The following is a 24,022-nucleotide window of genomic DNA, read 5'->3' as shown; positions in this document are numbered from 1 at the left end:
AAGACTAATAATATGTTAAAAGTGAGAATCTTGCAACATCTGTCCAGTATTAGGAATGGAGATGAAAGAAATGCTTTATGTAGGCATGTAAAAGAATTTCCTACACACACTTTTAAATTCCGGGCTATTGTCAATGTAAGATTGAACAGTAGGGGGGGTGATATTAAGTTAAAAACAGAACTGGTAGAAACCAGATGGATTGTTGACTTAATGGCAAATAGGAAGCCAGGTTTAAATGAAGTTATACCTATTAAACCAGTCCTACAAAATAGGCGGGCTTTCTATTGAATTTGATTGGCTGTTATTATATTTAAAATGTTTGCCTAATGTTTCCACTACATCTGATGAAGGGTATATCCCGAAAGCGCTCATCCTGTTTTACTGCATTTTTACTTTGGATATTAAAGTTTTTTAATATAGCAGTGTTCCACCTTGTTTTGTTTTTTGGAAACTGTGATTTAGGAATGTTCCTACAAATATGGGGTGGATGGTAGCTGGTGGCCTGGAGCAGAGAGTTGTATTCGGGGAATTTACAATATACTTCAGTAACTAAAGTGTGATCAGGAGCCCTTGATACCAAAACATCCACTGCAAATACTCAGCACAAGGGCCTCTCTATCATGGTAAGGTTTATCATGTTAACATGGTACAGTTTGTGCCTCTGCCTCCTGCCTAGCAGTTTTACCATGTAGTTTTTATTTTTATTGTATTTTATTTATTTTATTTAACATCACTAACCTTCCTTACCACTTTGAAGGGTTCCTCCCAAGCTGCCTGCAGCTTGTTGTGTCTGACAGGAATGAGAATCATAACCTGCTGCCCTATAGCATACTCTCTAGCTCGAGCATTACTGTCATACCAGACCTTTTTCTGCTGTTGGTCTTCTGTTAGGTTCTCCTGGGTCAAGCGCATGAGTTCCCTGAGCCTTGTTCTGAGGTTTAGGATATATGCCACAACAGACTCCATGTGGGATTCACACTCACCCTCCCACTCAACTCGAATCAAGTCTAGAGGTCACCTCGCCCTATGCCAATACAGCAACTCAAAGGGTGAAAAACCTGTGGATCCCTGGGGCACTTATCTGTAAGCAAACAATAGATGGGGCAAATATTTGTCCCACTTTCTCTTGAACTGGTCTGCAAATGCCCGTAGCATGGTCTTGACTGTAAAGTTAGTCTGGGGATGGTAGGGGGTGGTCTTTAGGTGCTTCATCCCACAGTACTTCCACAGACAAGCCAGCAGGTCTGACATGAAATTGGCACCTCTGTCAGTATTTCTGTTGGGAAACCTACCCTGCTGAAAATCTCTAACAAAGCATTTGCCACCTTTTCTGCTTCAATGGAGGACAGATACACTGCCTCAGGGTATCTGGTAGCATAATCTGCTACTATTAGGATATACTTCTTCCCTCTGGAACTTGGGGTACTCAGAGGCACCACAATATCCATAGCTACACTTTGAAATGGCTCCTCAATCACAGGCAAAGGCATCAAAGGAGCTTTCACCTTGTCTCCTGACTTGCCTACTTTTTGGCACTGCTCACAGGTCCTGCAAAACCCTGTTATATCTCTCTAAATTCCCGACCAATAACGCTTCTGCATAATGCATCTCTTGGTATGCTTTATGCCCATATAACCTGCAAAGGGAATGCCATAGGCTTTGGCTAGAAGTGCCAGATGGTAGGGTCTGGGCACTACCAACTGCTGTATTCTCTCACCTTCTAGCCCTCCCTCAGGGGTCCACTCTCTATACAATAACCCTTTGTTCCAGTATACAGATTCCCCCTTCCCTCGAGAATCAGGTGCCTCACTATCTACCTCCCTCAGGCCTTGTAATGTAGGGTCTGAGAGCTGAGTCTGTCTCCTCTCTCTCTCTTTGTAACCCTTCCCAGCTCCCCTTCCACAGGAAGTCTGGCATTCTCTGACAGCAGTGCCTCACTGTCAGCCTGAGTACTACTACTCACCTCTGCTCTTGCAGTCACTCTGTCCAAGGGAGAATCAGTACACACAAGCAGCTGTGGCTCACCTTTAGTCTCACTGCTACAGGATAGCTCCCTCCCTGAAGTAACCACCACCACACCAGTCCTGGCTTCAAGTCTGCTGTCTGTCTGGGTCCCCCCAGGCTACCAGACCCACATGCTTGTCTCCAAGCCTGAGTGCATGTCACTGCATCCACACAATGTACTGCATTATTAAAATCATTCCCTATCAGGACATCTGCAGGGATATCCTCAAACACACCTACTTGCTGGCTTCCTTTTCCACTCTCCCAGTCAAGGTGAACCCTAGTCAAAGGTATTTGGAATGGTGTCCTTCCTAAAGCTCTGACTGGAGTAAACTGTCAAAGGAAGTAGTGCTCCTCTTTAACTATTGCAGGCTTCACTTCACTGGTTAGGTCAGAGGCTGTGTCTCTCTTAGCAGTGGCCTCTTTTCCATCTACTAAGATAGAATATAACCTCTTGTAGTAGTTCACTACCCTTGTTGTCTCCAGACAACTCACTGCTGGCATTCTGTCATTCCCACTTACTGGCTTTCCCACCTTTTGTTCCCCACCTTGCCACCGTGGACATCTGTATGCTGTGGAATAGACTCCCTCTCAACATCAATCTGAGTACCTCTTTACCCTTTTTAAGAGCAACCTGGATAAATGGATGGGAAATAGAAAATACATCCCTGGGATTCCACCCGTGTCCCTGCTGGAGAGGGGGTATCGGGTGCTGATTTGTCTATATATGAGCTAAAGACTTGGCTAGGCTTATAAGGGAATCAGGAACAATAGCCTACTAACTTCCTATGATCCTACATGCCCGCACTGGTTGCATTTAAAACATGTAACCCTTTGTTTTGGACGTGTACCTGGACTAGTGGCTTCCCTTGCTACTGGTAGATTCTTTTGGGGTGGTTTAGGCTGCCCACCATGGGTTCCCTTAGACCCATGAGCAGCATTGTGTATCCCTTTCCTGTGCAGTGATGCCCTGCTTGCTAGCTATAGGTGTTCCTTTTTCCCAACTCATCTGCTGTATTACATTTCCTATCTGCTAACCAGATTCTCATCTCCTCAGGGAAAATGCTAAGGGCTTGTTCCCTCACCCGAATGTCTGCCAGTCCTTCAAAAGTGGTGATCTGACAACCACTTACCCATCTATGAAAATAAGTGCTTAATTCAGCAATATATTCACACACACTTTCATCTGCCTTGTGTCTATGCTCACAAAACATTTTCCTATAAGCTTCAGGTGTTAACTTAAAACAATCTAACAGACAATTTTAACAGTATTGTAATTTAAGCAATCGGTATCAGACAATTTAGAAATAGGAGTTACAGCTTTATCATGGAGTAAGGGGGTCAGGAACCATATCCAGAGCCCTTGCTGAACATTATACTGTTTACATACCCTTTCAAACATATGAATGAAACTATCAAAATTATCCCACTCTACAAATTGCGGAAGAAATTTACTGACCTTTGTTGCTTGTGGGGTTTGGTTACTCTCTTCCCGATTAACTCCATGACTGACCCTGCTGAAGAGTCAGCATCTCCTTCTCATGTTGCCTCTGCCTCTCATTTTTTTCAGCTTCCAGATGTCTCAGTCTCTCCACTGATTCTAGTGCCTTCTGTTTCTCCTTTTCTTAAGCCTCCAAATGCCACAGTCTCTCTGCTGATTCTAGTTCTAAACATTTGGCCTCCATTTCAAGTCTCTTTTAACATGTGGTGGATTTTTAAGTCCTCTCTGGAAAGGTTGAACTGTCCATTTTCTGAGAGTTGTACATATCCAAGGTCAGCCTGGTTGTCCTCCTGGTTGCTAGTCTGTAATGCAGCTGTGAGTAAGGCTGCAACAATTTCTGTTTTAGTCAGGTTGACATGCACCAGTCCTTTAGCCAGGCATACCTCAGCCAACTGTCTCCTTGTCAGTTTGCCATACTCCTCTGCTGACATCCTTGCCTCCTCTCCCTGACTAACTAAGCTAACAAAAAAAAAAAAAATAAAACAATTGTTATACGAAACTCTGAATGTTCACTGTGTGGCTGACTGAGAGTACAAACACATTCCTTACTGACCACTGTTTACAGGCTACAGGAATTCGATATCCACACCACTGAATCCTAATATGTGGATATCCCACTACTGCAAGCCAATTAATATGTGATGTGGATATTCTACCACTGCCCACCAATTAATATGTGATGTGGATATCCCACCACTGCCAACCAATTAATATGTGATGCCCCACTACTGGCCCAGTAATTAAGGAGCCTCAATCCTCACTACTGGCAACAGTGGGGGGATATACACACTGGGAAGATGACAAGTACACACACAGTAAAGTGCACTTTCCCTTAACACCACACAGAGACCACAGTCAGTCTGGGGCTAGTTTCTCCCTCTTTCTTGAGATCCTCAATAAGCCTCCCCACTGGCACAGATATAGGGTTGAGATCTCAGCTGAGTGGCTAAACCAAGACCTCAAGCACCCTCTCTGTCCAACCAGTGGTTCGTGTCCCTGTCCAAGTAGCTGACACACACACACACTTACTTTGAGGTTTGATTTATACACACACACACCTGGGAAAGGCTGGCACAAGCTTACTAGCTATTCCCCCCTTCTGCCCATACTATAAGGTAGTTTTCACCACCACCAGCCATTACTTATCAGCTACTTTAAGGCCCTTAGTAAAGGGTGGTCAATCCTACTGTGTAATGTTACTATTAATTCAAATGGTAGTTTCACCAACAGCAAGACTATTAGGAGTGGACTGCACAGTGTCACCAAATAGATATGCAAGTACTCTAATCTCTAAGAGCTTAAATGTGTCTCACAAATATCAGCTACAAAGATAGGTTTAAATATATTTAATAATAAATAATAAAATAACAAGAAAATACTCAGTAAACAATCACAATTACTTCAGAGTTCAAAATCACAGGAAATATTTAAAACAACATTGCAGGACTGTCTCAAATAAAGAAAGAAAGAAAACATCTAAACTATACTTCACTATATTCCTAACTGTATCGAAGAGAAATTACTGTACCCTGGTTAACTTAGTTACAGAGCCAGGCAAGACATATATGGTGATTGGGTTTTCCCAGCTGATGCTGCCAGGTCAAATACAAAATGCTTAGTTTCTCTCATTGACTTCAATTAATATTTCAAACATTGCTGCTGGGATACTTGCAGCATAACATAATTTCTTGTTATCTGACTTCAGTTCCCAGCCTCAAAAACAACCATTGAGGTAGCATTTAGCATCTACCAGTGAAAATACATAAACAAATGCTTTTCCTCAGATGTTTTCTGATCCTGGAAGTCCTAAAACAATAAAATACTTCTACATCTCAAGCCTAGTAATTATCTCTCTTTCAAGACAATACAAAAAACTTCTAGTTCTAGACATTGTTTATGTTACTGTACTGAAACTGAGAGATAACATATTTTGTTTATGGCCCACCTATAAAGTAACTTAATTTCAACCATAAGATTTTCAAGTTAATCTCCTGTGTTTCAGTCTCCCTGTTAAACAGCTGCAATAGTGTATAAAAATATCTCTTCAGTACACGTGTTTACAATATGACATACAATTCCAATACATTTGTAACACTGGCATATCAATCATATTGATATTCACAAATGACATACAACCACTTACAAAATTCCAGATAGCTGGGCCAACAGTATCTCCGTTTGTGGCATTTCTATATAAATCATATTAATATGCACAAATGACAAATAATTATTTACAAAATTCCAGATAGCTGGGCTGGCAGTATTTCCGTTTGTGACAGACCTATTAATCTGACTCATCATATGTGACCTGAAAAAATATGATTAAAAAAACCTTATCAGGCCAGACCTACATTACTTTTGCTTTGTTAAAGGGAGATCCTGTCTAGTCACTTTAGTTAACTCCTTTGAGAAAGTCAATCAGGCTGTAAGCAGTGATCAGTCTGTTCAACAGCTTATTTTGATGTGCCTAAAACATTTGACAGTGTACCCCATGCTGGCATTGTAAACAAGCTAAGTGCCTTAAAATAGAGCCATACTACATTGAGAAAGAAGGCTGTATAAGTGGTTAAAACCAACCTGCTCCCTGCTAATGTTTCTTTCCCTCCCTTTACTCTCAGGAGGGAGTTCTTTGTGTGTGTGTGTGTGTGTGTGTGTACGAAATACTGGATAAGATGCTGGTTTATGCTTGATTTTAACACACAAATTAAATGCAAAATAGTAAGAAGGTGTTAAATAACTTGCACTCTGTTGCATTTACCTCAAATTACTATTTTAACACTTGTAAAACCTGTATTTCCCTTTTTAAGTTATATAATACATGTTATAGTGCTGTGGCACCATACACAATATAGAATTAATTTCTTCACATCAGTTTTTATTCTAAGATAACATATTATTCAAATTACATTCTGTTCTAGTAATTTAAAGAAGGGAGGATTATGTTGTTTATGTCTGTTGATGTCAGCCCCTTGCTTGGTTGACTTGTTATGCATATGTGGGCAATAGATATGTATATATTTATGACAATGGTTGCAGTGATGATCTGTGTTGGTTTCTGTGTGGATGTGCTTTTTGAGCAGGAAGTGAGAAGCTCAAATACATGGCAATATTAGATGCTCATGCTCTAAAAGTTAATTGAAAGTCTGATGCATAGTAAAGGAGAGACTAATGTGAAAGTAATAGCATGTTTTCCACAAAGTCAGACAAAATTACACAGTCAGTTTGATAAGCTGGGAATTCATGTGTCTCTTCAAAAAACTGTAGTGGGTATGTTGCCAACCATATTGTTATCCCTCAGTGCAAATATAATTCTGGGAACATATTAGTGATTTTAGAAATCACAGTTACTCTTTTAATATTTTATATCTCATAGTAAGCTCTAGTGAATATGATATCGTATTTATAGAAGAGACATATTTTGAAAGATAATTGTATATGCAAGTCCTCACAAATAGACAAAGATTTTTTTAGAGAAGTTTATTTGTTCTTTGAAATATCATATGTGTTTCCCATAATATTCAAGCATGTACAGTCTTGTAGTCAGAACTTAGTTTAAATAGTTAACTAGTTAGTTACATTATCAATAATATATAACAGCATATTAGTAATATAGCATATCCGCGGTTGTGGTAGAGTTGTCGCCTCACAGTAAGACACTGTCCAGTTCGACTCTCAGCTAGAGCGTCTTCTGCATGGAGACATGCATGAATGGGTGTTCCTTCGTTGAAGGTTGTGCATCGGGGCTGGGAACTTGGTACGTAAAAATCCACTGCCAATCATTAGCGGACCGGAGTTCCACTGTGGTGACCCCTAACTGGGAAAAGCCGAAAGACACAACAACAACAACAAAAAGTAATATAGCATGATTGTTATAAACAATGTTATATATATTGTCTTTCATCTGTGTTAATCTCTTTTTTTCTCAGAACTGAAAGAAATGACTGGATTTATTATAATACTATACAGAATCTTATAAATAGAATAGAACCAAATGACTACAAGATCTGCTATATTTTACAGTTTCTAAGTTTTACAGCAAGCAAATGAGTGTTTATTATCTGAATATTATGTATATACTAATACCTTTTAATTTTCTTAAGTTAGACCTTTCATATATTATAACTTTAGAAGTAGTAGAGTGATGGTAGATACTTATTTGTGGGTAGGTGATAGTGTTTGAATAGGATTGCTATTCAAACCAGGAGTTTTAAACTCCACGGGGAGGGGTGTCTGGAAAGAACAGTGCATGTATAGTAGCTTGCAAATTAATTATTTTCTTTTTGTGTGTCTACCATTCTTGATAGAAAATTGCAGTTATTTCGTATACATATATCTATTAGTAAGCAGTTCACTAGAAATAATAGTTTTCAGTACCATATTATTTACAAATGTATGAGGGTATTATACGTAATACTTGTTTATTTTTTCCTATTTAGATAGTATGGCCAACTTGAAATGCATATAGAGTAATATCAATGGATTAAATAATGGCTGTAAAAGGGGTAGTTTATACAAATTTTTAAAAATATTTCATTTTCAAATTATCTTTTTACGTGAAACACATTTAATAAAAGATTTGGACAGACTTAATACTAAACACTATTCTGTACTGACTAGCTGTCATTATAAATGAAAGAGAAGAAAGATGGCTATTTTATGGAAGAATTCTTTGCCTCTACCTAAAATCTTGAATTCATTTAGTGATGAAAAAGGCATGTTTTATTCAGTGACTTTAGAGGTTCAAAGGAAACTATGCACTTTTATTAATATCTATTGGATACCTGGATTGGGAATACAAACAGTTAAACAACAGTTGGGGGAAATAATACGAATATCAAAGGGAAATTTTATTTTTGCAGGTGACTTTAATTGTATTTTATCTGACAAGGATACCAACACTAGCTGTAAAAGGAATAAACCTGCCTCAGTCAAGGCTTTGATGGAGTTCACTGAACTATATAATATGAGAGATATAAATGAGTTTTCAGTACCAGACTCACTCTTCTTTACACATTTCTCACACACACATGGGACACAATCACAAATAGATGGATGGCACAATGGTACAGCAGTAATGTTGTCACCTCACAGCAAGAGGTTCTCCGGTTCGATTCTAGGCTGGGGTGTGGAGTCTGCATCTCCTCCCTGCATTCATGTGGGTTTCCTCTGGGTACTCCAGTTTCCTCCCATTTTACAAAGACATGTATCTGGAGTATTTCTCCCCGGGCTTCCACTGAAAATTGGATTTTTTCCAAGTTGGGCTTTCCCAGTTAACAAATGCTAACTAAATAATAGAGTATATGTTTCAAATGAAATCACTAGTAGAATAGATACCGTTAAAGTAGTCTCTTGCCCAGTGTGAGATCATAATACAATAACATTTGCAGTTTAATAATTCTACTAATAACATTCCAATTAAAATTATGTTTGCATATATAACCAATATGAAAGACTTTAAGGAGTTCTTCAATAAAGAAGTTCAAGCTTTTATTGAAATTAATCATATGGGGAACACTTTAGGGATTTTTGTATGGGACTCTTTAAAAGCATACCTTTTTGGCAAAATTACAAGTTGATATACACAAAAAAAGAAACAATGGGCAAAGAATTGATAGATTTACATGAGAAAATTGATAAGTTAAAATTAGATAAACAAAAAGGAAATAATAAAAGAAATAAATAGCTTAAAGAGTAAATATTTAGAAATTTTACAACATAAAACTATGATAAATTTAGGAAATATTAAAATAACTAATTATTCCATGCATAAATTGGCTACTAGAACAAAAATGATTGTTAAATCTAACCACATCAAAGAATTATACTCCTCTAGTAGTAAAAGGAAGGTTACTGAAATAGAAGATATTCTGGATGTTTTCAGGTCTCATTTTTTAATAAGATTAATCAACACAAACCAGCAATGGATACATAATGTCTAATTAAAATGTTTATAAAAATATACTGAAAATAGACTGTCAGGAGATCAAATAAAAATAACTGACAAACCTATAGTAATGTCTGGACTTAAAATTCAAATTAATAAATTAAAGCCCAATAAGGCACCTGGCAATGACTGTATAATACCTGAACTATACAAAATTATGACTAAGGATGCTTTGAGTATTTTACTAGAGCCATTTTCAATAGTGAAAGGGCTTACAAAAGTATCACCATCCTGGAAATATACCCAACTTTAAAACCTGACAAGGACTCAACATAATGTTCTTCATATAGACCAATTTCATTAGTAAATGTAGAATGTGAAGTTGTTCAGTCTCGCTGTTCTTTCTTTACTGATGGGTTCAGAGCTGATCCCTCGGCTCCGATACGGCCAACTGCAAAGCTCGAGGTCTTCAAATAGCTAGAGGCCAAGTTCCTATCCCATGATGCACCTATGAATTACCTCAGATCTAGTTTGCTGCTGCAACCGATCGGAGGTTCAGAATTAGCTCGGGCCAGATAAGAAAAATTTTTCATTAAACTTATTATAAAAGTTTTTTGATAGTTAGTGTAGTTAGTTAGGATTGTTTATAAAGCTTTTATAGCTTTCAGTGTGTTTTTCCCTTCCCATTTACTTTTTTTTTTTCATATATTTGTAGTTGGCCTCTTTTAGGCCTAGTTACTTGTAGTTATTTGTGGTGTGGTTTGTCTAGCCTTCGGGTTTATTTAAGGCTCAGTACAGTAAACCTTAGTCCATATAAATAAGCTTGTTTCCCTTTTTTCAGCTTGCTGTGATATTTAGTAACCTTGGTCACATTTGTTTAGATAGTTGTACTAATTAAATTCTTGATCTGTCTAGCCCTCTGTATTTTTTTAGATAAGGCTTAGTCGGTTACTACTGTTTAAATTTACAGTGAACACTCTTATTTAGATAAGGTTGCTGTTTCTCAGCAGTTCTCTTTTTTGATAGTCTGCTTGTGTGATATCATTATTGTGTGTGTTTGTGGTTTAGCCTGCTTTTTTAAGGCTTACCTGCTATTTTTCCAGTCTGTGAAAATTTACTGTTGTAGTTTTTGGTGTGGTAGCAGTAAATAATTTCTAACTTTACTATGGTTGACCAAGATAAGCACCCCAAGTCTGGGTTCAAAAAGTGCCCTAAGTGTGGTCAGAAAATGTCAATTACAGACAGCCATGTCAACTGTGTTTATTGTCTAGGGGCTCTGCATTTGCAAGACAGTTGTGCCATTTGTCGTTCCTTCTCCTCTAGGGTCCTGCAGGAAAGGAAGAGGAAACTGATCAATAGAGGCTTGTTGAAGCCTTCATTTCAGGAAGCTTTGAGTGACCAGGATGGCTCCAGTAGGTCTTCAAAGTCTTCCAAGACATTGGACTCAAAAAAATCAAAGAAGTCATCTACTTCGGCTCCACTGCCCTTGGAGCTGACAGTCTTTTCCTTTTGGAGCCGGTCCCCGGTCTTGGAACCGGTCTCTAAAATGCCAAAGAGTCCTATTCTTCAGTCGGTGCTACATTTGGTACGGTCGTCTTGATCATTTATCAGTCTGTTGGATATGGACATGGATCGTGTGGTACAGAAGCTGTTGTTGGCACCGGCATTAGCCAAAATGTTATTGGCTTCAACCCAAATGGCTTCAGAGCCATAAACCATTGCAGCGACTATTACTATTCCTCCTCCGAGCCATACTAGTCCTTCGGAGCTAGAGGAGGCAGACCTAATATTGCTGGAACCCTCGGAGCCGACGCCTGCTCCATTGTCTTCGGCTCCATGTACTCTGATGTTCTCAGTGACTATCGAGGACTCTAGTAGGCAACACTCTCTGGTTGGGTCTGGGGAGGATAGTCAGGCCGACTTGTCGGTTCCGACCTTGCCTCTCGGGGCCTTGGCTCGGATGAGCTCAGCTCCTACCTTGAGCTCGGAGCCCACTGTTCCAGTCCCAGGGGTGTCGATGGTTTCCTCAGATCCGTTGGCTCCTTTGCATCAGAGCAGGGGTGCTTTTGATGCCACAAGGAGAGTCATGTCTCCTAGGACATCCTCTACCTCAGGTCTGCCCTCCTCCTCCCCAAAAGTGCCTGTGTCTGCTTCTGCATCACACGTCCTCACTAAGCGTAGAGACCCAGAGCCTCAGGAAGCCCCAATGGGTGTCCCCTGCTTTTCTGAGACCTCACCAAAGGCTCCCACTGATGAGGTTCCCAGGAAAAGATTGTGCAAGAGGAAGCACCTTGACTCCCCACAGGAGTCTCTCACATCAGATTATGACTTAGATGAGTCAGAAGGGTCCCCACGGTCCCCCCTCTGAGGATATCTCATTCGCTGAGATAATTGAGATCCTTAGACAGAGGGGTGACTGGCAGTCCAAAAGCCCTACTGAGGATGAATCAGTTCTCCTGAAGGCTTTTGGGTCTCAGCCCTCCACCTCTTGAGTGACTCCGCTCTTCGATGAGCCGATGCAGCTGGTCTCACAAAGGGCGTGGGAGTCTCTGGATACTATGAAGCCTGTCCCTAGGAGGCCTAATAAACTTATTTCTGCTCCACTTGACAAAATATATTTAACTAAAGGTGTTCCAGTTGATGCCATGGTGGTGGTGGCAGCCACTAAGAAGGAAATGTCTGAGACTTCCTCGTCTATCCATCCTCCTAACAAAGATTCTAGGATTACTGATAAATATGGGAAGAGCATGCTCAATTCAGCGACCTTTGCTCTCCGTTCGCTGAACTGCTTAACCCATTTCACTAGGTTACAAAGAGATCTCCTTAAGGAGTTGGGAGATACTCTTCAGGGTATATTAGCTGCAGGAGCCTCCAACAAAATTGCTGCCCAGCTTGCTACCCTAAATTCTATTGTCAACTCATCCATGCGTCTCATATCCTATGCAGCTGACAGAACAAGTAGGGCAGCGGGTACAGAAATCGCTCTTAGGAGACATTCCTAGATGCACTTGTGTTCCTTCACAGAGACCTTCAAGTCATCCTTCGTGAACACTCCCTTTGATGGCTCGTCCCTTTTTGGGCCTAAAGTGAAGGAAACCTTAACCAGGTGCGAACAGGACAGAAAGACTCTGTCTGCCGTCGTGGTCCGTTTTTCCACCCCTACCCGACTCTATCCCAAAAAATCAATGGAGAGGACACACGTGGTCAACCCGCCTCTAGGGGCAGAGGAGGGGGTAATAATGGAAGACGCCGCCCTCACTGCAGAGGGGGCCCGCAACACCAGGTTGACAGAGATCACATCTCTAGGAAGCCCTACCAGCGCTCCTGAGAGGAGGCCGGACTGTCCTGCTATGGAGGCAGTCGGGGGTCGCTTGTCTTTGTACCCAGCTGCCTGGCTCAAAATAACAAAAGACAGCTGGGTACAAAGTATCATTTTCAGAGGGTATTTCATTCCATTCTCCACACCCACCAATCGTAAAATAAATCACGGACGTTCCACCCAGTTACAGGGAACAGACAACTATAGAGGTCCAAACGTTGCTAGCAAAAACAGTCATCCAACCAGTCCCAGCAGACCAAACAGGATCCGGAACTTACTCAAGATTCTTTTTGGTTCCAAAGAAGACGTGGGACTGGAGACCCATATTGGACCTCAGCAGACTGAGCCAATACGTAAAGAAAGAGAAGTTTTGGATGGTCACACTTCAGTCTGTACTTCCCTTTTAGGGAAAGACAATTGGATGTGCTCGATAGACCTCAAGGATGTGTACTACCACATAAAAATGGCCAGACCATCCAGGGACCACCTGCTCTTCCAGCTTTGAGCCAATCACTACCAGTTTCAAGTCCTGCCCTTTGGTCTCACTACAGCCCCCAGAGTGTTCACCAAATGGATGGCAGTGGTCATGGTTCACCTGAGGCATCTAGGATTCCTGGTGTTTCTGTACCTAGATGATTGGCTCCTTACCGCCACCACCAGGCATCAACTCATTCAGGCCAGGGAGTCCACTCTGTCACTCTGCAATCATCTGGGCATTACAAACAACTCAGAAAAATCTGCCTTGTCGCCATCGCAGCATATCGTTTTTATCGGGGCAGAGTTGGACACCACCACTCTAAGACTTCCAATGGAAAGAGTCCTTCTGATTCATCAACATGTCAGCATCCTGTTATCAAAAGACAAAGCACCAGCTTCAGAAGTTTTGAAAGTATTAGGCATTGTGGCAGCAGCAATTCTAGCCATACCACTAGCTCGGATGCACATGCTGGTTCTTCAATGGCTATTGTTCACTCAATGGTCTTACCAAGAGCTGCCTATGAATCACACTATAATGATCACAAATTCTTGCAAGAAGGACCTTCAGCGGTGGTTGTCCTCACTTCATGTCACGATAGGACGCCCATTTGTACTACCCCCTACAGCAGCCACTGTGACCACGGACGCTTCCCTGATAGGGTGTGGGGGGGCATTTTCAGGGAAAGACTGCCCAAGACACATGGACCGACCAAGAGACACATCTGCATATCAATGTCCTGGAGATGAGAGCAGTACTTTTGGCATTGCAGTACTTTCAGGACTCTCTTCCTCTGGGTACAATTGCGATTCAGACAGACAACATGTCAGTGGTCTGGTATTTGAACAAACAAGGAGGAACCAGGTCTTACCCCCTTTGTTGAGAGGCTGTCAGAGTTTGGCAGTGGGCTGTTTCCACCCAGCACTTTCTGTTGGAACCGCACATCCCGGGGAGATCCAATGTGGTAGTAGACAAACTGAGCAGGGCAATCTTGTTGCCCACAAGTGGTCCCTCAAGAAAGAAGTTGTGGACAGGATATTCCACAGGTGGAGCCAGCCTTGCTGCAACCTTTTTGTCAGTCACATGAACAAGAAATGCAGAAATTACTTTGCCCTGATTCCCCCTCCGGGAGAAGCAACAAGAGATGCACTTTTACACGATTGGCCTCCGCGTCTCCTCTATGCATTTTCACTAATCCCATTGATACCCAAAGTTTTACAGAAAGCAAAATCCCTGGGAAGGACCATCATTCTTATAGCCCTTCACTGGCCTCATCAGATTTGGTTCCCCTTCCTTTCTTCTTATGGAGGATCCTTGGATCCTGGACCCAGTTCCAGACCTTCTGACACATCCGTTGGGGGATCTTCATCCTTCCTTGCAGTCCCTAAAGCTGACAGCTTGGCTGCTCCAGTTCCCATCATAGCCAGGTTCCATAACCTTTCCAATGCAACAAAACAGATCCTTTTGTCCTCTCATAAATCTTCTACCAGCAAGCTATATCTGAGCAAATGGAAGAAATTTTCTATATGGGCCTCTAAAAATAATATTGATCTTTACCAAGCTCCTATGGCTTCCATATTAGAATTCTTGACTATGATTCTCAATAAAGGAGCTGCAGCATCAACAGTTCGGGTTCAATTGGCTGCTATCTTTAATTTTCATCTTGGATTTGAAGGATTGAATATCATGTCTCACAAGTTATCCAAAGCATTTCTCAAAGGGACTTTTCACATTAGGTCACCTGTGTAATCTCTCTATTCTCCATGGAATCTAAATGTTATGCTCTCACATATAATTCTTCCACCATTTGAACCAGCTTCATCTTGTGATCTCAAATTTGTGTCTTAGAAGACCATCTTTCTTGTAGTTATCCCTTCTGCCCATAGGGTGTCAGAGCTTCAGGCTTTATCCATCAAGCCTCCCTATTTGATATTTCATGCTGACAAAGAGTTTCACTTAGAACACATCCCTCATTCTTGCCCAAAGTTTGCACTGAAACCAATCTCAACCAAGTTATTGATTTACCAGTTTTCTTCCCCAATCATTCTAACAATTTAGAGTATATGCTGCGCAAACTTGATGTTCATAGACAGCTCAGATTTTATTTGGATAGAACAAAAGATTTTAGGAAATCAGACCAGCTTTTTGTTTTATTCTCAGACTCCAGAAAAGGGAGATCAGTGGCTAAAACAGCACTGTCTAAACATTTTTCTGATTGTATCAATTTTGCTTATTCAGCTGCCAATATGCCTTTACAACACAAGATTAAAGCTCACTCAACCAGAGCAGTTTTTAATCGTCTTTTTCTGCCAGACTTCCCATTGATAACATTTGTGCAGCAGTCACTTGGTCAAAACCTCATACCTTTATCACTCATTACAAAGTTGACAGGGCCTCCTTTGGATTCACGATCCTGAGAAATATTCTCTCGTGAGCCACCTGAGATTGATGGTGCTTGGGACGCTACCCATCAGTAAAGAATGAACAGCGAGATTGAGAAACTTCACATAAAGAAGTAATATATTTACCATAATGTTCCATGTGAGTTGTTCATCTCACCTTCATTCTTACGTCCCACCCTTCTTCCCCCTCCTGGACTGAAAGATGACTGAGATGCTGGATCCATCCTGGTTACTCAAACCTTCTTTTCCTTTTCTCTAGGAATGTAATAATGACATATGGTAGGTATTAGTATATGCAGCAAACAAGATCTGAGGTAATTCACAGGTGCATTATGGGATAGGGACTTGGCCTTGAGCTATTTGAAGACCTTGAGCTTTGCAGTTGGCCTTAGCAGAGCCGAGGGATCGGGTCCAAACCCATCAGTAAAGAATGAAGGCGAGATGAACAACTCACATGGAATGTTATTGTAAGTACATAACTTCTTTTTATAAAATATTAGTGGCAATCTATGCATCTACAATAAAACAAGTTCTTCCAATGTGGATAAACAATGATCAGGTTGGGTTTATATTGAACAGGAACACCTATGATAATATCAAGAGAATACTATCAATAATTGATTATACTAATAATTCAAAAACTAAATTTGGTTAATCTGGATATCAACAGTACATTTGATTCAGTTAATTGGGGGTACTTACTATTAGTAGTGGAGGAATGTAATTTTTCAATTTCTTACAATTAATCAAAATTCTCTATGAAAACTCCTTTGTATACATTAAGATAGGCTGATATATTTCCCAGTCAATCAATCACTAAACAGGGTTGTTCCTTGTTCTCATTGCTTTTTGGTTTAGTTATGAAACCTTTTGCAATTTATATAAGAGCAACTAGAAACATCAAGGACATACTAATAAATAATGATTTATTCCCCAAAATACAATTATTTGCAGATGATATCTTATTAACTTTGACTGATTGCGGTTCTTCTCTTATTGCAGTATTCTAAGCAATAGAAATATTCCAGAAGTTGGGACTCAGTTTTAATGAGAATAAGACTAAAATACTACTTGCTAATTATAATATTAATAAAAGCAGATAAGATATTACATAAATATGTTATGAAATATGGTAAAATCACTTACTTGGGGATAATCTTGTCTGATAATGTTAAAGATATAAAAATTCTTAATTATAATAACTTAAATTCCATAAAACAAACTCTTAATAAATTCACTATAGAAGAGACACTCTCCTTAATTAACATGATTATACTTCCTAAAATTCTATATATAATACAATCCTTATCCCTCTTACCCCCCCCCCCAAAAAATATAAAAGAGTACAATTCTTTGTTTCTGAGATTTTTATAGTTTCCTAATAAGCCTAGATTGGCTTTAAACCATCACATTAGAGCTTGGATATTGGATGGTATTGGTCTTCCAAATTTAGAATTATATTCCTTATCCTCAGTTGTTAAGAGAATAATTTCTTGGATGAATAACAATTATAATGCCAAATGGAAAGATATTCAGGGAGGTATTTGATGTAAATCCAATAATTTAACAAAATCATATCATACTAAAATAGCTACTAATACATTCCATTGGTTAGTAAAAGACTATTTTATAGAAATCACAAATAAACCAGTTAACTCTTATTTTATTAATACAATAATAACCTCCTTTAAACTTTTCATTTTCAGGAACCCTGAATATAAAGCATGGATTTTCTTTGTATTTCCAATTGCCTACACTCAAAATAGTATTAATACATTTAATTTAACAAACATGACTACATTTAAAGACAAAAGCCTGTTGTACTGGTATCAATTACTAGACAATGGGAAGTTACAAACTGTTGACCATATTGCTTATACACTTGTTATAATTAAAGTCAATAAAACTGTTTAAAAATGTTGACCATATCATTAATAAGTTTGAGTTAAGTAAAGACATTTGGTTAGAAATTCAAAATTGTAGACAATTGGTTGAAAATAAGAATAATCTAATGCAACCAATAGACATTCTTTCCCCACATTCATTGATTTTACTCATTATTTTAATGCACCAGAATATAATTGGAAATGGGCTTCTATCTAAAATATATAAGGTACTTAAGAAATCAGCAATATGTCACAGAGAAAGCTATTAGGATTATTTTAGACTTGTTAATAACTCCCCAAGTGAAGATGATAAAAAAAATAATAATAATTTTCAAAACAAACTACTTCATCACTAAGGTGGATGATATTCTCTTGGAAGTTCTTACATAGAACCTTTATCAAACTACATAAAGATGAATTGATGTTTAATAAAGACATAGGATGCTGGAGATGTAAACTAAATGTTATAGCTGATTGGCAACATATGTTTTACGATTGTATAAAACTTAAAACATATTGGGATAATATGAATTCTCTCTTACAGTCTGTTTTTAATGATAAATTTATGCTCAATAAATCTCTTACTTTATTTAATACAGCTGTTCCCACTTGTGTCACAAAAATAAAATACCCTTTTTTAAGGAGTATCTTAACATTAGCAAGAAAAGTCATCACCAAGAACTGGAAGACTCAGACTACTCCTGCTATGAATGAATTTGTACACTTGGGAACTGACGTTTGTCATATTGAACTTATCACAATCAAGACAACAAAATCTAGAATCACTTCTTCATATAATATACGGTTGAAATTCAAAGAACTGCTTGATAAACAGCCTTTAACAATTAACTAACAACTACTCTTATCACAATTCTTTTTCTGTTTAAAAAGCTTTGTTTTATAGTAGACACAACAGATAAAAAAAGTGGATATACATGGTGAGTTGGATAGTCAACTTAGTTAAGGTTGCAGATTTCTCCTCAGAATGTATGAAGGCAAATATTAGTGTACCCCAGGGCTCCGTACTGGGATTCCTCCTTTTTGGCATTTGCTTCTTTGGTCTCCAGATGAGGAATCAGGGCATTGTGTTAACTGATACCCATTAATTACAATAGAAACTAACCCTTGTAAACAAATGATATACAGGAAAAAGTATAGTATTTTCACATTTGCTAAGCAATTCTCTCTCTCATCATACACAATAGTCAATACCTCACTCTAAAATAATAATAATAGTCAGGGATCTTGGAACCTCGATTAATAATTTTGTCTCCTTTGAACACCATGCACCAATACTCAGAAAATCCTTCTGTTTAGTACAACTAATATCTAAAGACATACCATCCATGTCAAAAGAAATTATCATCCCTTTTATGCAGCCCTAATTATAGTAATTATTAAGGACAATGCCCCAATCAAGATGAATTTCTAGGCATATTAAGCAACTGGAAAGACCCCAGAAGTTCCTAACCAAGAAGACTGTTGCCCTAAAATCCATAAGCTATGAAAGAAGGCTTGAAGTGTTTTCTCTTTACTCACTTTCTTATAGGATCTTGTGGGGTGATCTATGCCTTAAGTTCACGTTCCATGCCACTAAGGACCACCAAAAGGTTCCACTAACACCAGAACTAGTGACTTAAATCTCTAAAAGCATGTAAATAAAATATGCTAGAGATAAATGTATTAACCAATGCCTACTCCACCTCTGAAACAAATTTAACCTGCAAGTTAAACAAAGTGAAATCTTAGCAACCTTGACATTTAACCTTGAAAATCGATTGGGTGCCCATACAGGACTGACCCTGTTTGCCCTTTGTAAGAAGGGAAATATAGCATGAAGCTGGATATTGGCAGCGTGCAGTCTTGTTACTTAACTGCCTTGTATTTTTTATTATGCTACAATCTGCTGGGGTAGTTTAAGTTGCTAAACACAAATATTTTTTTTAGTTAGTAATATTTGTTGCCTTTTAGGTTGAACAAAGTTTTTACATGGGCATGTTCCAAAGGGGCACTGCATTTGGAGATAGGTCAAAAAGAGGAAAATGGGGGGAGGGGCAATGTCATCCTTTGACCTAGATGAGATACCTTGACAGATAAAGTCATGCAAGACAGGGAGACTGCCTAATTCTAATTATCATGTGTTAGTCAAAAGAGAGCTGATTTTCTGTGTAGGAACACAGGTCTCTAATAGCAGTCTGTTTACAGGGAGTGCCAGCAATGTAATGAAAGGAGGGGTTAGAATCTTTACTGAAAGTAACTATATCCTGCAGTTCTTAGAATCTGGGGTGAGCCAATGTCTAACACACCAGGTATTGGTCTGATTAGCCCCTGCTGAAAAAGATGGAAATCATTGGGGGAAACTGGCAACTGCACCTAACTTATAGCCAAGCAGCACTCACACTAGTCATCTAGAAACCTTGGATGTCTGATTTTACATCTGAGAAGTAAATGTCAAATAATAGGAAACCTGAGGTTGAGCCTTGGGGTACACAGCTATTGACATTTCTGTGTTTAGGTGGGGTACCTCCAACCTTAACAACTGGAGTTCTGTAAGTAAGCCAGTCCACCATCCAAAAGAGAAAATAGAGGCTAACACTGAGACTGGAGATATACTCTATGATATCCTCATAAGAAATGTTCTGCAAGGTCTTGGCATGGTCAAGAAACATATTTTGAATAATCTGATCCAAGCCTTTGACTTCTGTCACCTTGTAAAAGAAATCGACTACATTGACTAAACATGAATTGCATTTAACATATCCAAATTGCTTAAGATTAAGTGTTTGGAGGTTAATTATATTACTGTTAATTCATTCAGCAATACAAATTATGTTAGTAAAACAAACAGGCCTATAGTTACCACAGTTAGCTGTTAGGCCATCCTTGTAGACAAATACAACTGTCCAACTGTGGCAGTTATCCAAGTTTTAAGCATATAGACTGTGTGGAGACTAAGGTTAATGAGATTTTTGTAGACTAATAAGCTTTTTCTTTTTTCTACAGAGTTGATTTATATGGGAGATCCACCGTACAGGCTTGCTTTAAAATTTATCACAAATCTTGTTGCAAATGGGAATAGTCTCTTCAGTATATTTATTGATGAGGGAGTAAAACTCATAAGCAATATGCAAACGCAAGGGTGGAATCTTAGCTGGCTTGGTGGAATGTGCCAGTTGTGGTTTCCCAGGTTAACAGTAATTAGCAATAAGCTGTAGTCAAGACAATTCTGAAATACAATAGGGATTTTATGGATTAAAAGGCTTTCATTACTAGCAAAGGTTACAGATAGGTGATCTGATTTAACCAGGGAGATGGTGACATGTAGGGGTGGTACAGGAGGAGCAAAATCTAGTGAGGGAATAATTAAGGAAGATCAAGGAGTTTCATATCCCTGTTGGAGCTAGGTAAGATTTGCATCAGGGAACTGGCATTTATAAAATCAATGTAACTGTAGGCTTATTTATTGGTTATTACTTAGGTTAGCCAGTTGATTTAGGAATAATTAAAATCACCCATAAACTAGCAGCTTGACTAAATGGGCAGTTTTTTTGAGTTGGCTATGAAGGAGACACACTAGGGAATTTATGGTTGACAGTGATGTGGAAGGTGGCTTGGCTGAGATACACTAGGACCTTGATAAGTTCCACATTGGTGTAGTGCAAGATCTGAGGTGAGGCAATAGGGTCCCTGTTAAATATGGATACAGCCTCACAATTCCCAATGGTCCTCAATGCATGGTAGGCACCATACCCTGATGAGGGAGTGATACCATTGTTTTGAAACCGTTTCAAACACGACACAAATATGAGTGTCTTCAAGGGTGAGTTAGGCCAACAGCTTAGCTATATTGTTGTTTAAGCTCAAAGTATTGACAACCCTGATACTGTTTGAACTGGAATTTGCTTGGTGGGTATGCTCATGTGTTGAACTTTGCTTAAAAATGTACTACAGAAAAAGCAAATGTTCTAGCCAGTGCACAAAAGCCACATGAAAAGAAATGTAGACCATCCATAACAAAGTAGGAAGGTCTGTTCACCAACACTGGAATCACCTATAATGACACCAGTTAACAAGCCAGTCACTGTAGCTAAGTATTCTTTCTTGAAACATAGGCATCATTCCTGATGAGGGAAGAATACTACTCGACTCCAATGGTTTAACTTCCTTGGACACATAGATGACAAGCTCAGATGTGTTTCGCTGCATCTCTCAGGGTAGAGCATCTAAAGTCATTCAGTCTCCTTATGGGTGAAGGCAAGGTCATACTCATATTTAGGATGGTGATGTATCCTGAGGCCCATTCCCTGATTCTAGCACCAGAGAAACACCAGACCTGAACCTAACACCAGAGACACGACTGATCGTAATCCTTTCTTTGTGTATTTTGGTAAGTTTGTTGCCAGTGGTTCTTATTTCCAGGATCCTTTTTTTTTTTTGCTAAATGTTTCAGTCAGGCAGAAAAAAATAATAAATATGTTAGACAGTTACTGACTTCCTCTGTAAAACACACAGCAATCATCTATCTACTCAGTCATACTCCTTTCTTTCCCATTACAACACCATACCCATCCCTTTAATTAAGCTCCTTTCTTCCATAAGGGATGTGTTAGCTACCTTACTCTTATTTCTTAAAGTGTTTTCTCACACTAGTGAGATTTACCTTTTGCACCACTGTATCTGGTGCAGGAAGTGCAGATTAGGATCTTCATTCTAATGGAAACGTTGTTTTAACTCCAAACTGGAAAAAAAAACAAAAGGAAAAGCCACTGAGAAGTAAGGGAGATCTTTATCCTCAGGGACATCAACTCGGGGGAAAAACACAGGATGCATCCATAGACTTTAATGGATGATTACTGCTCTTGTGCAGACGCATGTCCATTAAAGTCTATGGAGCTTGCCTGACATGACGTCACCAGGGAAAATGCTAAATTTATTTGGGTCATGGTTGCAAAAATAGTTTAAAAAGCTTTTTATTGAAATAATGACCCAAATAAATACTGGTTGGCTCTGGCAAAATGCATTGTGGCACTTGACTCACCAGATGCTGCGATACAGTCCCTCAGCGTTACAAAACACTTTAAATTCCCCCTCCTTTTAGCTTATCAGTTCTAGCTATTCACTTCTGTGATCTAGTCTACCCACTTCAACTTAACTAACCATTTCAGATTTATACTTTCATACAGACCTTTGAATTAATGATTTTGCAATGTCTGACAATCTCTGTCCTGACCCACCTTCTGCATACATGAACTCTAGGCACGCCTTTCTGCTCTACACTGCACTGCTTTTCTCCACACCTATACAGCAAAATAATCAGATAAACTCTGCTTTTTCTGATTTATCATCTCCCATATCTGTAAACCATTCTTCCCTAAATGCCAGACCCTCCCCCCGCACACACATTTTGCCACATGTCAGATTAACGGCTTTATCTGCCTCACACTTTAGAACTAAGGATCAGTGAAGAATATTTCCTTCTTTACATTAGCTGTGTTTGATCAAACATGTATCCAATATTCTAGAGACTGCCACAGGCCATTCACATAACCCCACACCTTTCTTCCAAAGACAGCTTTCCTTCTTCTACCTTTTTCTCAACATAAAATGCCATTGCTGCACTATATGTTATCCTAGAGAATGGTACCCTTCCTTGCCCTTCCCTTTCTTCTCTTTCCTTAAATTTAACCATATTTTATGGCCCTCAAATTACATTCTTGCATCCTTGCCCAACCTAAATTTTGCAGCCAGCTCCTTAAAGGATTTAAAATCACCTTTTTTCTATCTATGTATAACCTTCATACTATTCAAACTACCTTACAACCAGGGGCGGCTTGTGCTATAGGGACTGCAGGACTGCAGCCCTCCCACCTAAAAAACAAATGATAAACTGAACAGAGAAACACAAAATCAATTCCCGGACGTGTACGCATGCACACACGCTCTCAGACTGCTTTCCCAGCAGTCTAGATAGGGGGAAAGGCATCTCAGCCCCAAGATGCCCAGAAGTCTGTGCGGCGATGACGTCACGAAATGAAAGCACTCCGGACTGCAGCAGTCGCAGGCAGGACCAATCGCGGATTTGGACTGCAAGGAATACTTTGGGATGGACCAATCGTGCAAGGAATACTGGTAAAGGGGCTGTTCAAATATCGGCGGCAACAGAGCAGTAAGTAGAAGCAGTTATTTAGCTTGTCGGTAGGGCTGGGGCTGTTCAGATATCGTGGAAGTTAGAAGTTATTTAGCTCATCGGTGGGGCTGGGGCAGTAAGTGGAAGCAGTTATTTAGCTCATCGGTGGGGCTGGGGCTGTTCGGATATTGTGGAAGTTATTTAGCTCATCGGTGGGGCTGTTCGGATATCATGGAAGTTATTTAGCTTGTCGGTGGGGCTGGGGCTGTTTGGATATCATGGAAGCAGTTATGTAGCTCATTGTGTGTGTGTGTGTGTGTGTGTGTGTGTGTGTGTGTGTGTGTCCCAGTTGCTATATACTGGTGGCTAGAGCAGACTCATGGTGGTGTGGTAGGGAATACCTCAGGCTTGAACCCTGTACCTT

This window comes from Protopterus annectens, chromosome 9.part0 (genome assembly GCF_019279795.1).
Source record: "Protopterus annectens isolate FY-2018-M chromosome 9.part0, PAN1.0, whole genome shotgun sequence".
Taxonomy (NCBI): domain Eukaryota; kingdom Metazoa; phylum Chordata; order Ceratodontiformes; family Protopteridae; genus Protopterus; species Protopterus annectens.
Note: the sequence above shows the minus strand (reverse complement) of the source record.